We start from the raw sequence: 15,670 nt of genomic DNA, 5'->3' as shown, positions 1-15,670 counted from the left end.
GTTCTTCAGAAACGCGGAAAACTACCGTCCCTATCTCCGTGTGGATCCACGAAATCGATGACGCGTTTCCACTCCTAAAAACGATGAAGAAAAATAAGCAAAAATTTTTCCAACAATATCGTCGGACGAATGGTCCGTAAATCGGCGATGATCAGAAAGAAAAATGACACTTTTCATGCGAGAATTATGAGCTGTGAACGCTTATTTCGAACGTGGCCGCGTTGTTAGCGCCTCGTGTAATATCAGCCAAGGGGCAACAGGGAGGAGGAGTAGGAGGGCAAAACAACGGAGAGGCAAACAACACACAACGATGCTTCCCAACGCGTCTCGACCGACCGGCTGGGCTGCAGTTCGTTTCCGTGTTGTTACATAATACACGCTGCGGTGTGGTTACGCGGATGAGGGATGAGGTACTGCGTTGCCTAATAACCCCTCTCTTTCCGCAAGCATCCCCTGGTCCAGGGCCCCTCCGTATCCCTTCCGCCCGCGGCTACTGAGCAAGATACGCGCTCGCAACACGAAGGATCCCACCACCCTGCGAGAACACACCGGAAGAGTACACGGTCGGAATACGCTTATGCTTGAACACAAGCAAGCACGTGAGCTTCAGACAGCGGTGAGCTGCGAACAGAAGAGCATCAAGTAATTACATGAGCTTGAAGCACGCTAGCGTACGTCTATACCTAGCTGAGCTAAGATGCCTGCTCAAAAGGTGAATGTTGTGTGTCTGGATTTTGAAGACAGCCTTTTTTTACTATGTAGTAGTTGTTAATTGGGGTGCTTGAAGACACCAAGCAACCATTTATTAACTTGGTCCATGCAACAGCAATTAACACTTTGTCTGTCATGTTTAAGGTGTTATTTAGGTAAATCTCAAATATCTACCATAACCTTCTACCATGATAAGAAAAATGTCCAACGACCAAGAATAGTGTTCCGTTCAACTACGAAAAGCAGAATGATTTAGTGTTCGTAATGTAACGAAGAAGAAACGATGGAAGAGAACAGCAGAGAAAGATCGACAAAGGGGAGAAGTTATACGTTTAAGCAAGTGCACCTATATAACGGTACGGAGGGTGGTCTTAGTGGGATTCAATTACCGCAACGTTTGCGAGGCACGCTATTCCTATACCCCTGAAAGGCTACCCCTCTGGTTTCGCGCAGCCTAGCCACCTTTCCATTTCTTCAAGAACGAACAGGTGCTCTCCCGTCTGCTGTAAATTGCACCCCTGTAATCCGAAGTAAAGCGGTCGTTTTATCCGCGCCAAGCTGTGATGGATGCTCGCTACGTCTTTCGGTAATGGGTCGCGCTTACGCAGACGGAGCTATCCGTCTTTGATGGAAATCTCGAAGGTCTTACAAGTCTGAAAATTACAGTGCCCGTCATGACAATCTTAATTTGACCGATTACTAGGAACGTGAACTTCACAAAGCGATTAAAAAGTGAATCCTTGTCAAAGAGGGCGTGCGAGGTCACCGGCAAAATAGAAGCAAGCAGATCGGTGGTGGGCAGCGTTTCGTTCGGCTTCGAACGTAGGTACATAATTCATCGAGCGTGCACCATTGTCGGGCGGTTCATTAATACAAATGGTGTCTGCTGAATTCTACCCCGACCACACCCCGGGCCCTGCACGGCGGTAACAAGGACGTGTGGGTGTATAAGAGACCAGCAGTAGTCGGTTTGCCTAGCATCGTTCCCTAGTATAGGGTGAACTGCCGTGGACCACCCCTTCCTCCTCCGAACTACGACGACGACGTCGAGACGCGCGAGACATATTTTTCCAGTCCTTGTCGACTTTCATGAGGGCGTCTTTCCGCAATAACATATTAATATCTCGGAGCATCGCGAGACTTATGGGCTGCCGTAGAAAGCTCGACCCTGGATCAACGCAACGCCCGTTAAGGCGGATCCACATCGAGTCGGGGGCACCAGGAGGACGCCTTACTCGTAGCTTAAGCGTCGTAAAGCAACCGTTGCACGTTCAGCCACAGCGTGGACACTAGCGGGGTTATCGGCCAAGGGAATTGACAACGAATTCACCGCGAAATATCTTGCTCGTTTTACCAACTACCCTTAAGTCAACCTGCTTCGGGGATTTATCGCGACCATCCTCTATCGTCGTTACGTAACCGCGAAACATTGTTATGTAACCGCGACTCGATGTAACGAAACGCGTGAAGAAAATCTTAGAATCTTGAAGAATTTAAAGGGACACTTTTATAGATTCCTTGGTTCAAAGACTAAGAAGGTAAGAACAAATTAAGTAAATTGAAAATTTTTACTATTAATGCGCGTGTCTCTACTCAGCCCATAGTGCAAGAAAAAGCCACGTATGAAAATACAATTTTTCGATGAATAATAACCACAACAAGAGGGATATTACGAGGAAACATGGATTACAGGAATATAATCGGTACGCGGCCAGGGCCGCAGGCAAAAAAGCGAAAAACGCATCAAGTTTACATCGCATTTATTTTTTTCTTTTTTTTTTAACTTTTTTCTTTTTTACCTTAGCAATTGTATAATCAAGGTAATGTTACAATAGCGTTCAGAACAGCAACCGCCCCTAAAAAATCTGCGTACAAGCGTTGTGCGTTCCTTACGTACAAGGCTTGTGAAATAGGCAGCAGGCACGGCCCTGGTCGCTCTCGCGGATTACATAAAATCAGGATCCAGATTGGTAAACAATCGATACCCTAATATGTTACAACAGAGGATGCTGTTCCTATTTCCCTTTCTACTGCTTTTGCCATCTTGCAAACGTTCACACAAAATGTCCGCCACGCACGGGGTTCACACGTACGGCTACTGCCCCTCTTAAACACAGGCCTACACACACGCGCGCGTGCGTAACAGCATAAACAAGAGGCGACAAAATATTTCCTTTTTTCTTTTTAATTTTGTTCCTTTCTTTTTTTCCTTCCCACATCTCCGAGATCCACGAAATAAATAATTAATAACATTACATTCCTCTTAAAAATACTGCGTTTACCTATTACTTCCTGCGTGTCTCTTAGCGGCTATTCGTATACATTCATTTACTAGAATAGTTGTTACTGCCTTAGGATAGCGCCACACGTACACTTCGTGTCTGGGTAGGCGACTATAGGTACTAGGTAGGTACGTACAATGTAATATTCTTGCTCGTAGAATCTATCGTTTTGTTTTTTTCTCCTGCTTCACGAATCGAAGTGAGAGAGAGAGAACGAGGAGGAGAGAGAGAAAGAGAATGCGTGTGTGTATGTGTGTGTGTAAAACAGATAAATAGAGAGAAGGGAGAAAATTAAAACGAACTGCAAAAGAAACTAAAGAGTACGAAAGGAAACGAATAGCGGAAGAAACTGACGAGTACGAAACGAACAGTGGAAATAACTGAATAGTACGAGAAGAAACACACAGCAGAAGAAACTGAAGAGCACGAGAGAAAACGAATCTCAAATGGAAAATATAAGCTACAATTCGACTCGTGAGGACTGTATCAGCTCCGCACTCTATTTCAGCGCGTGCAGAGAGCTCAACGCGTCGCATAAACGTTTCTATATAATATTTAACAAAATTATCGAACATCAACATATATACTTTGTACCGATCGAAAGTAACACGTTCCTATCGTGTACCGTATCCACTGTATCAGTGCACCACCTTTTCTTTATTTTCAATACTGAAGTAAGGCTGTGCTCGAAACACGGCCACGACAGAGGCGTGTTATGATGTCGTTCTGCAGACAATAATAATAATAATTAAAAAAAATTTAACAAAAACATAACATCAACAGCAGTCATAGCATGATACGCTTCGAAAGGGTTGTATCGCCGAGCGAGAAAACAACAGAAGGACTCGAAGAAAACGAACCAAACAGAGAAGGGGGGAATATTCTTTTTTCATCATTTTGTACATAACTTTTGCGTGAAGAAATTGTCACCGGGAAACGCGTGGCTATGTTCATTCAAAATCCCCATCTCCTAATGATGACGATGATCATCTTTAATAACCTCTCCTTCGTCGTCGACACTCAAGGATACTTCCTTATTTCCCAAGCGTTAACTTACTAGTTATCTCTTAGCCTTTTCATTACGTATTTAGGTTTTAGAGTTTGCGCGCACCCTTATCGCATCGCACCACACAAACAACGAACCAACAAGGAACCGGAACAATCCCCGGTTCATAGTCGTCCTCGATTTCTTCTTCGTTTCTTTCCACGTTTGTCTCCCGTCCGTTCCGTGGACGCGACAGAAAGTCCGTAAGAATGTAGCTTACTCCTGTAACTCACCCCCCTCTATCTACACACTACTGCACGCTAAGCAGAAACTATAAGATAGAGAGAGCAGAAGGGGGTTGGGATGGGGCACAACTACGACAATACCAGGCTTGTACGAACGTCTCTCTGTGCACTTGGATACTGATTGGTCTGCGGGAATATTGGTCAAAGTGAGCTACAGGAGTTTCCATGGGGGTGGTGGTGGTGCTGGCGCAGGGGAGCGAGAGGCGGGTTCGTCACTCACCGGGTGCAGCATCCGATTCGCCGCAACCGATAAATTGACGATCGACAGATACGCACATCGGCCATCTATTTGGCATTACAGAGACAGTGGATGCAACCTGCCACTCACCTGAAACAGAAATCAGAATGTACGGGTTAGGTGACACGCGCTTATGCTTTGCAAATGTTTTCTTTCCCTGAGTAGGAAGTCAGAGACTTCTTTCATTGGAAAAATAATGCAGAACTGTGAAAACACACAGATTTACAAAATATGTTACTAGATTTACATAGCGGCGGTCTTTGGGCGAATGATAGGCAACATGATAATACTGTGACATGTAATACATTTACCAAGCCCTAAGTACCGGAAATTAAAGAAATAAATCAAAATACCGACCAGACTCATTCGTTTTCGAAGATGGTGGTGAATTGACGAAGATGTCATTTCAAGGTTCCACTCTCGGGGGCTACGTAGGTTCATATGTCGAACGTGTCCAGGACACGACGGGGTCGGGTCACCGGAGCTGGTTCAGCTCCTTTTGTAATGGGATGAATGCACGTGCTGCCTTGTCCGGACACACGCACGTTGAGCCCGATGCTTGGTGGTGTCTGTATCTCGGGATATCGATAGGACGCGTTAAGAACGAAAGGGGTTGGGTCGGGAAGGTCTTAGGGAGGAATAGCAGGACACCCGAGCCAGCGCATTGCCAATCCGCTGCCAGCCAACCACTGCTCCTTTCGTGCCCACACCACCTTTTAATCTTCCCTTCTAAAGGTGTCTTCGACAGCCTGTGCGTTCTTGGTGCCCTCTAGTACTCATGATTCGCCAAAGTACGATATTGACCTTTTAGGTGGCAAGATTTCTACCTGTCCAAGTGGCAAACCCCCATCCCCACTTCTTTGCTTCTGACTACTTCTTTTACAAAACAGGTTCAGAATATTTAGTTTAACAATCTCATATTTGAGGTTGGCCCAATCTTCGGTAAATGATGATATGTTACTTGTTTCTGCAAACTTCTCGACTAAGTTGTATACCCTGGACTGCGCAGGCCGAGTCGTCACAAAAGCGTTTAAAGAAACGGAAAAGCAAAGGAGAGGATGTTCCAAGCACTTGGCAAGGTCGGCACATTTTACAGCCGCAAACTCGCGCCAACTGTTCAATCCAAATGCTTATACAACTCGCTTTTTTTTGCTCGCCTCGAATCTTCGACAATGACTTAAAATTGCTCCTTTCGATCCTATTGATTGATTCTTTTCACGCTACTTTCGCAATATCTTTTTACTTCTTGTGAAAAAAAATATTATTCGAACATCGAATTATTAAGAACAGGAACTAGTTTTTCATTTATTCTTGTAGAATGTTGTGAAATAGAATGTTTTTCAAACTTTTCTCCAGCAACTGTAACAAGGTACCGATCAAGATGTCACAGAAAACGAATCGAGGAAGAAATCCAGGAAATTTATTCAAAGAGACTCGAGTGGAACCGCCCTACTGGAGACGTTTGTTTGTCCGTGGCTGTATTTCATTTTTGCCGTAGTTTGCTTTTCGGCCTAGAGTCACTTCGCCTTCGTCCCAGCTATGCGAGCAACCGGCTTGCCAGGGCCGAGTTTAACGTACATACATACGTACGCGAGCGTTGCTCCTTCGCGCGCATTTATCAGGATTTCCGAAGGAAGCTGAAGTTTTTAAGCCGCAATAAATTTCCGTTCCGTGTGCCTTTACCGTCGCGAGTCTAACGTTGCTTAAAGCTCGCAAAAACCAAAAGCACGAATCTCGATGCGTCCACGGCCGAAACAACTACCAACCCTTGTCAAGAGTAATGCTTTAGGATGAATAAATATATTTTTTTAATCTTACAATTAAAATTGGAACTAAAACTGTAACTATCATTCAGCATAAGTCTTAAATGCCCCATATGCAACGTGAAATCGATTAAAAAATCCAAGCGCCAATCGCCGCAAAAATAAGCGAAGGTAATATTCACGTGAGAGGTTTTCCAAGAGACGAAGAAGGATGGAAAGAGAAAAGGGTAGCGAGAATGGAAGTGGAAGAGGAAAGGGATGGGGTTGAGCACGGAGCGGTTATTATCTATCGCTCTCGTTACCACAGGTTGCTCGTAAACCGGCCGCATCAAGAGGGTGGGGGTTTGGGTTGGAGAGCAGAAGCATAGGTAGATAGATACCGGTACTCATATCGTTGTCGTCGTTCCCGTACCCTTGGTACCACCCGAGAAAAGTCCCACTCGCTATTTTCATCAGATAGCCCTGCAGGATATCGCGCGAATGGACGGCTGCGTCGAGGGGGCACTTGAAAAATCTCGACTTACGAGTAGTCTTTCCCTTCCTTTTCTTCCATCGATTCATATCGATGCCGATTGCTTAGTTCCTTTTTCATCCTCTTTTACTGGAAGGGATCTTTGTTTGAACGAGATGCTATCTTGCCCGCTTTCTTTTCGTTTGAGAAACGAAGTCAAATCACTCTATCGTTCAATAAGTTTAGCATTTTAACACTGTGCTTAAACACTGTTGCTTTATATGTTTAAATCTAGAATATGATTAGGTCAATTTTGCCTTATCCCTACAAAACGTTTATAGCAGTTCTTTGACGCATTATACTGTCACAACTTTCACAATTTTTATACTGTGTTAATTGAATACGTGTTATGTGGAGGGTTCGCTGTAATCGATCAAATAAAAATCGAAGCATGCAAACAGGATTAAAGACTCCAGTCCAGTCACGAGCGCAAACAAGTCGACCTATAATTTCAATCCTTTCACAGTCTATAAACGTGAAAGAAACACAATGATGATCGATATTTCAGGTCCAAACTGCATGACCAAGTAGACAAAAGAGAGAAAGAGAGAAATAGAGTCACTTGCGATGTGAAGAAAGCAAGAAAAAGAGGTGCGAGACAGAGGGGTACACGGGGGAAATTCGCAGAAGCATTGGATTGAGATCGAGCCGCAAGTTTTTTATCGGGTCGACGTTGCACGAGCGCGAATTGCGCGTAACCCCCGCGGGGCAACAGCACGCCCGTCGCGACAGGGGGCAGCACCGACACCATACCGGACCGATACTGCGTGGTGTGTAGTTACTACGAGCAGCCGCTGCACCAGGAACTCATAAATCTCCCGGGATATAGATGGCTCTAGTGTCGCGTGAGGTTGCAAGCTACCCCATGCAGGGTGCCGTGGAACGCCCTCCCGTCCCTACTCTATCCCTCGTACCCAACCCACTTCTCTTTACCTCTCCTCCCTTTCATGCCATCTCTGTCCATCGCTCGGTCATTTTCACTTCAACTTTGTATCCCAATGTCTCTCGCTCTTGAGTAACTTCCTCGGTCTTTCTTCGTTCTTCAGTGCGTCGAATTACCGGAATCCCACCTTCAAAACCAACGGAGGTCTCTTCTAAACGAGTTTTGCTATTCCTCGACGTCGTTCTTGAAAAGCCTCACGATATTTCACGCTGGACCGACTAGTTTAAAACACGCAACGAATTGCTTATCTAACCATCGAGTTCAATGGCAAATCGTGCTAAAAACATTGCTGGGAACGATGAACGCTGATCCGTGACATGGGAGACTTCCTACAATGGAGGCAACGTCTGCGATACTATCAATAATCATAGTAGTCGAGAGAGTTTGAACACAGCTCCATGTATCCTATAATTGAATCATCCATTGAAGAACGAGGAAAAGCATCGCATTTGATCATGGAGACAATTGACGACGAGAGAGAATATCAGAGACGAACAGGGACGAGGAAATAAGAAGGATCCGTACCCAACGATTTCTGCCGTGCCCCCGCAGTGCTTACACCGCTGACACGGGGCAACATTTCCAAGCGTTCCTGGGCGAAATATTACCGTATCGCCTCGTGCCGCAGAGTGATATCGCTGGGTAATATATCGTTTCATATGTTTTATAGCGACGCGTATTCGCCCTTATAGTGGGTGTATCTGTATGTGCAGATATCTTAGCCGGGTGCGATGGGATCCTTGGATATATCGGACGTCTACCAACTACGATAATGCCCTCAAAAGCCGAAAGTAAAGAAGGCCTTTTCCCGTGTTCAAACATAGCCACAAAATACGGGGAGACTATAGGAGAAGTAAAGACAGCGTTGGTAGCTATCCTAATGTCTGGAACCGTCGAGACAAGAGTCAAAACATTAATGTTCTTATCTCCACTCGATGTTATAATTTAAAGAAGTGATTGGGCCGTTAATGTATCAAGTGAAACTCAAATTTAGGTGTGAATTGTTCAACGATCCAGTACAGCCACCTCTGCGGCCGGCGACTTCAGGATGTGCCCGGAGTGCGGGAATACCTATAAGCCAACAGCACGAAAGAGCGCCCTACCGAGCCAGAACTGCATGTTGGTACGGCTCCAGTGTAGGAGTAAAACGAGTATATAGGTCTGAGGGGGAGGTAGAAGAGGAAGAAAAACGAATGATAGAGAAAAGAGAGAAAGAGACAAGGGGTCCTGGGGCCAGAAAGCCAGAAACCAAGTGAGCCAGCGAACCAGCCAGCCGAGCCAGAGAAACGAGAGAGGACGACGCCGATGATGAATCACCCACCAGGAGTGAGAGCAAGAGTAAAGAAGAGAGGAAAGCAATAAGAGGGCGCGCTACGCAAAAAAGATTCCATGGTGGAACGCGCTAGACCGAGTCGCTAACTGACTTATCTACACATCAGGGTATCAAGATCCGGTGTCTCGACGCCTTGGTGTAATGAGCCATTGCGGTGTATTTCAGTTGTACAAAAGTATAATAAGCTAACCTAGAGATTAGAAATGATTGCACGAACACTGGGATTGTATCTGATTATTGATTTACTTAGAGAATCTTCAAGAAAAAGCAAGGAACCTTCTGATAGCCGGGCAAGTAGAGAAACTCCGAGGGTGGTATCCGTCGCCGAGGAAATTGGGTTCGTCTCGCGAAAGCAGAGCCGGGGGAGAACGAAGAAGCGAAAGAAAGGAACGAGTTTCAGTATCATCAAAGACCACGTGGATCGTGTGATTGTAGACGGGTGCACACCGATACGATTTTATATAGAAGTTGCGTTCGCTTGGTCACGGGTAATGGTTTTACGAGCGTCAAGGGTGATATAAAGAAAATGAAAAACACACTGGTGTTGCTGCCAACATGCGCGGGATATAACTACGTTGCCTACCGGTCCCTTGCTTTCTGTCTCCGCGTCTTCTTCTTCTTAAGTTTATACACACGAGGGGGAAAAGGAGAAAAGGACAACCTAATACCGGCCACCTCAAAATTCTAACCCCTCAGGCAGCGTGCGATTTAACTCCCCGCGGAGTGCGTCACAATTAGTTCTCATATTTTGCCGCCACCCTCTCGTACACACCGGCGACCAAACTTTTTTCGTGCTACTTCGCGCCGAGATGATTTACGTGGCCAAGAAGCGTAAACTTTTGGTCCCAAACTTTTATTTCATTGTCCGTTTTTAGTTTAAAACGAATAATTTACCGCGAGAACGGCAGGCTGATGCGAGAATAATCTCTCACAGGATCGAGGGAGACCCACCACCAGTGGTCGTAACCGACCCCCGTCCTAACCCTCCCATCATGTGAAAGATGCGCAACTTTCTGACACATTACAATAACGAAGATTATAGTGGCGTGAAAATGTAAAAAACAGGTAAAACCAAGTGCATCTTGATGACAAGCTAAAGCGTCCCGTCCACTGTATCGCAATTAGACAGCATTTCCAACCCCTCAATTTCCTTGAAGTTCCTTGGTTTTTTATGCGATTCATGGGTGTAAGAAAATTCACAAGAACTTTAGGAACATTTCAAGAAGATTATTTTGGTATTACTATCTGTGTAAGCGGATTGACGACGAAACTGTAGATTTAACCAGGGGAGATTGATGCACAGAAGTGCTCCCTTCGTACAATTAACACATTACACGAGGAATCTTAGATCGGCGTAAACTGAAGACATCCTCTAGAGTTATAAAATGCTTTGAACTGACTCGTCGATTACCTTGATGCGAGAAGACCACTGGTAGCAAAATAACCGAGCAATCGTGAAGGTGTGAACTACAAAAATGACAAAAGTTCCTCACGACTCGTATAAAGACATTAATCTCGTCGGGCGATAAAGCAAAGCGAACAATGATAAATTCCGCACAGGATATTTATTACGCGTGTGTATGGGAACGAGCTCACGCGCGCCAGAAAGAGAGACAGCACGAGCACGATCGCGCGTGGTCAAGGAACATTTAGCTCGTACCACTTTATTTCAACGCGATCTCGCTCCCGGGTGGTCTGTATAAATAAGCAACCGTCCGAAACTGGAAACAAGCGACACCAAGCGAATCGACCGAGCTATTCGACTGATTTGACGCGTTTCTTTTAATTGAGTCTCCCCTGATATTTGCCCCTGGAACAGGATATGAAACGAACCAAACCGCTGGAATTGATAGACAACGTGTACACGGTCATTCTTTCCGCGTTAAACGAACCATGTAATCGCGCACACGAGACACGTAACAGAAATCCAACGTGGCACACCGTGGTCGGTGCTTTTTCAGCCGTAGCGAAGAAGGAGTAAAACTGCTCCTGAAACGTTTGTCGCGACTCTTTTACCACGCGACAAGTCGTAAAACGTCGGAAAACATTGATCTGAGTGTGTTAATTTCTCTACGGGCAATACGAACGCGTCACTTCGAAAGTGTCATCGTATCGGTTCAGCAGCCATAGCTGACAATGAACTCAGGCCATCCTATAACGCAATTAGATAAAAAATTTTTGTATACTTCACTCTCTACTTCGAAACACATGTTTGTAAGGGGGGAAAAATCGTTGGAAATCGAGTACAGTGTCGACCATGGCTAGAAAAATTACATGGTTACATAAGATAATTTGGCAACGTCGCAGGCACAGCCATCACGTTGTAGCTCAGACAACAGGGTGGTGTAGTGTGTATCGTGTGTAGAAATATCCAGCCAGACGGAGCGAAGAATATATCGTCTTCTCTTTCTCACTTACAATCTGTGGCTAGCCAAGATCCGAAAAGAAACGAACGAAAGAAAAAAAGGCCATGGAAGCCTTTTGGTTTTGTGTTGCCAGAGATTCTCTAGTCAGGCCTGTGCCGTTGCCTCTTGTCCCTTTCTGCGGCCCACACCACCCTAACCTCAAATCTGAAGTGGTAGGGGCCCAGAGAGACAGGGTGAAACACGCGGGATTTGAGGAGGAAAGGAGAAAGTAAAGAAAAGATCGAGATGGCGTTACGATTCTCCGTTCTCCTTCTTTTTCATCCGCCGTCTCTGCTGCTCTTTCTCCGTTGACTTCGTAGCCAAGGGGATCCTGGGAGTTTTTAGAGCGCGGCCCTTCATTGTTGTGTAAATGTGGTCCAATGGCGCCAGCAGACGGGGCGCTGTTCATTTTTAAATGCTAATACCGCTTGTACAAAACCGGGTTTTGCGAAATTCGCGGCTTCCTTCGTCCTCCGGATCAACGGTAGCGATTATTAAGCTATCACAACGCTCAAAAAAGCTTTTGTTTATGCTTGTTCATGCGCCGCGCTAGCTCTCGAAATGCATTACCGGACTTTGCAATGATATAAATTCAAATGCAATCCCTTACATCCCTTTCGTATTTAAATCTCGATCTTATACGCATAGAAATATTTTTCCATTGTACAAAGAAATGAACAAACAGTTTTGAACTGCCGTACATTATTGCACCGATCAATGTAGGACAGGAAGATGAATTTTCCCGAGCCTGGAGTAAACAAACCGTTGGTCGCATTCGAATATTCGTCACGAGGATCTATGGCGGGAATGAAAATGCAATCTACAAAATCACCGGGTCGCGAGTTCAAAAACATGATGAAACGAAGAGGAAAGAATAGTTTGAAACATGCACTACCACCTCGATTGGACGTGTCCGTCAAAATCCAATTACTCCCCCGAACGGCAACAGATAAATCTACTTGACGCCTTGAATTTACACAGAAATCATCAAGATGCAGCGATACTACGCTGCCGGTCGTTTGAGCGAGGATTTACGACAGAAAGTAGGCGCGTGTGTAACGAAAGCGAAGATAATAAGCAGAGAACAAGCCAAGAGAGAGAGAGAGAGAGAGAGAGAGAGAGAAAGAGAGCAAGATCGAGTCGAAAGCAATCGGTTCCGAGCCCAAGGCTATGATGATTCGCTGTGGAGAGATAAGAGAGTAAAGTAGAGAGAAAGCCCCGATAAATGAAGTATGGCATTAAGACGTAACAAACTACTGGGGCGCGATCTGCCGGACGATCCGGCAACTCGTAAGTCTCCCCACTCTGAGCAACCACCCTCTAGGCTGGGAATCCCCCTACTCATACATACTACGGGCCAGCGTGCAAGCGGATGTCCCGGACGAGTCGGATCGCACGGGCGTAGACTTTACGAGAGTTCAAGTGGTATCAGCTAATAATGACGGTCGTAAACGTCGCGATAGAATCAACAACGAAGAGTTATTGCCAGGCAGTTACGTGGCAACGAAAGGCGTAAAATGGTAATGAAGTGTAATCAAAACAAATCATAAAACAGCGGACAGCAGCCCGCGCGTCTCTGCTCTCGTAAGACACGACAAAACACGTTCCACTTCAGAAGTCGTACGCACCTGCTGCATGCACACTCGGGTGCAATGTGGACTTCTCTTAGTTAAGAGTAAAAGTAGGGGGAAGGAACCACCCATTATTTGCCCTTAGTCTTGGAGAACTCAAAAAAAGTACACAATCAAGCATGCTAACCTTCCTGAGGGGAAAACTAGTTCCCTACGTGATGATAAATATCCCCAGAGCATCCGGAAAAAGTTGAACTTTTCTTATAGAGTAGCCGTACAAGATCTGGAGAGTATAGGTATATTTAAGATAATGACACCAGGGTACGTAAAAGAATACTAGATTAAATCGCAAAGTTGGAGAAAAATGAAGGGTCTGTGATGTAATGAATTACGGTACCGTTGAAATTTTTCTAGGACGTTTACGTGAGAGGTAGGTCAGGGTCTGATTGCAGGAAGGAAGCAGTTAGGCCCGGTTAAAGTCGTTAAGCCAAGTTTACGAGGTGTTACCGGGAGCGTAACCTGTAAATCTCAAAGGCGGTGGAGAGAGCGAGCGCGTGCCAGTGGCCGCCCTTGGAAAGGCCGCGGAAGGGGTAATGGATATAACTGGGGTGTAAGAACCGAGGTAAGACTGCTCGAGCGCTATAAACGCTTTTATGGATCGTAAAATGTCTTCCTCTACAGCCAATAAAGATCCCCGACCTACCGTTTGACGAGCAAGCGGTTGGAAAATATATGAGCGGGAAAGAACAAGAGAGCGAAGGGGAGGGAACGACGATGAAACAAAGAGAAAAGATCATGTATCAATCTGTCGGAATCACACTTTACTGCCCAATAAAATCAAACAGTGTCCTTTACTTTGTTTTGTCTTCATGAGGTAGCGTTAGTCGCGGCGACTTTATTGGTTTATTGACGAATAGCCAAGAGAAAATGCGAGAACCCGACTATCGGATGCAGAAGAGAAACACGGATACACATGAATTGGTGTTCGTACGGGCGACGAAGCCCCACGATGAGAACCAGAAACACCACTGTAAGTTACTGTACGACCATGTCGATAAAAACAAACCATAAAACGCATTACCGGCGATCATTGGACTACCGTAGAATAGGCGGTAAGTAGGAGCGAGTTCTCTAAATTAAACGCCGTACCGAGTGAGGCGTCGGTAAGGCAGAACAGCTCCTATAACGTTCAAGAACGGCTCATTACGTGCTGCCCTCTACGACAGAAACGACCAATTAACGAAAAAATAGTGCCACGCGGAGTACTACAATTCTCCGCTTCGTAGGTCATGGTTGCATCGCTTTATTGTGAAAAATTTTCATTTCCGCGAATCTATCGAAAAATGCGATAGAAAAGCTTTATTTTTCCCGAAAAAATTATTTATGCCAATGAAAGACGATAAACTGTGACGAACCAATACGATGGAATATTCGGCGCTGATTGTCTCCGCCTTAACCACGCCCTCGAAAGCCGGGGGTGAGGCGGCCATAATTAAGCTCGATGTCGTTAAAGCCACTAGATGGCATCGCAATACCGTGAACCAAATATCAACTCCCATAAAGTCACTCGCATTCCTTTCTAACCCACGTTTACTATAACTCTGGCTGGTAACTTCCTTATAGCATGACTACATGCAAACAGAAAATAACTAAGTTTCGAGCATAAATTAACAAAAGCTTAACGATCTTTGTATTACCCGTCCAGGTTAGAAAGGACAATAAAGAACTCGCAAATCGATACGAAATCTCTGGATCAGAAATACCCCTTTAAATATTTCTAGCTTTTAGACTCGTACCAGGACGCAGGATTTATCGTCTACACGGGCGAACTCTTTCCTATAAAAGTAGATCGCCAGAATACTTCTAAATTGCTTTTTCTTGTTCACTGTCAAAATTTATCTGCGCGTATATCTGCGTCACGGCATCGGGAGACGGTTCGCGAGAGGAGCTCTTTCGGTGTGTCCCGTTCTTTATTTAAGCGACGAAAAAAGAAAAGGTGACGTATGGAAGCACGCTGCTAGAGGTCCGTCAAATTCTTAGGTTGTGACTACCCACGATAGCGGGCTGGTCCTTTCTTAATTGGATCTTAACTGGCTTTGTCTGTAGCAACAAAAATCGTCGATCAAGAACGATGAAATGTAAATCTCGTCGACGACAAAAGAAACATTTTAAAAAACACCTCTAAAATATGTATATCTCATTATATTATCGAAGCGTGGCACGGTCGCGAATTTAATGCGGTTCCGCTATCAATGCACGATTTAATGAGTGGCCGAAACAATGCAACAGAAACCCGCGGGTATGCGCGTGTGTGTAGAAGTGGGGAAATAAATAACGTCGTAAATATGTAATTAATACGGTAATATAACTCAAATCGCAATTTATTATTGCACTAATCGATTTCGCGTATCGATACAACAACGTTGCTACCACCGGGCACCACAATTCGAGCGTAACGCGATTATAGTTCCTGGCAGTGTTCCATCCAACGACTAACGATCTACTTTGCGTCATAAAAACGTGCTCGGCCACAGTCGCGACCGATAAAGAACGCGAACGATAAAGAAAGACGCGAGATTATCGTTGCTACGGAAGAAAAACAACAGAAAAAAGGCTGATTATT

General features: G+C 45.2%; 1 protein-coding gene across 4 annotated transcripts in view; it reads right to left on the bottom strand.

Moving 5' to 3' along the window:
• Positions 1-2,480: 2,480 nt before the first annotated feature.
• LOC114879263 (homeotic protein ultrabithorax-like) overlaps positions 2,481-15,670 on the bottom strand; it is a 122,166-nt gene continuing 108,976 nt past the window's right edge. For all 4 annotated transcript variants that reach the window (XM_046290184.1, XM_046290183.1, XM_046290186.1 and 1 more), the window contains one exon: positions 2,481-4,611. The gene's annotated coding sequence lies outside the window, so the exon portion shown is untranslated. The remainder of the gene's footprint in view (positions 4,612-15,670) is intronic.

The sequence above is a fragment of the Osmia bicornis genome, chromosome 2, assembly GCF_907164935.1.
Source record: "Osmia bicornis bicornis chromosome 2, iOsmBic2.1, whole genome shotgun sequence".
Classification (NCBI taxonomy): domain Eukaryota; kingdom Metazoa; phylum Arthropoda; class Insecta; order Hymenoptera; family Megachilidae; genus Osmia; species Osmia bicornis.
Note: the sequence above shows the minus strand (reverse complement) of the source record. Positions and strands in the feature narration are given on the sequence as shown.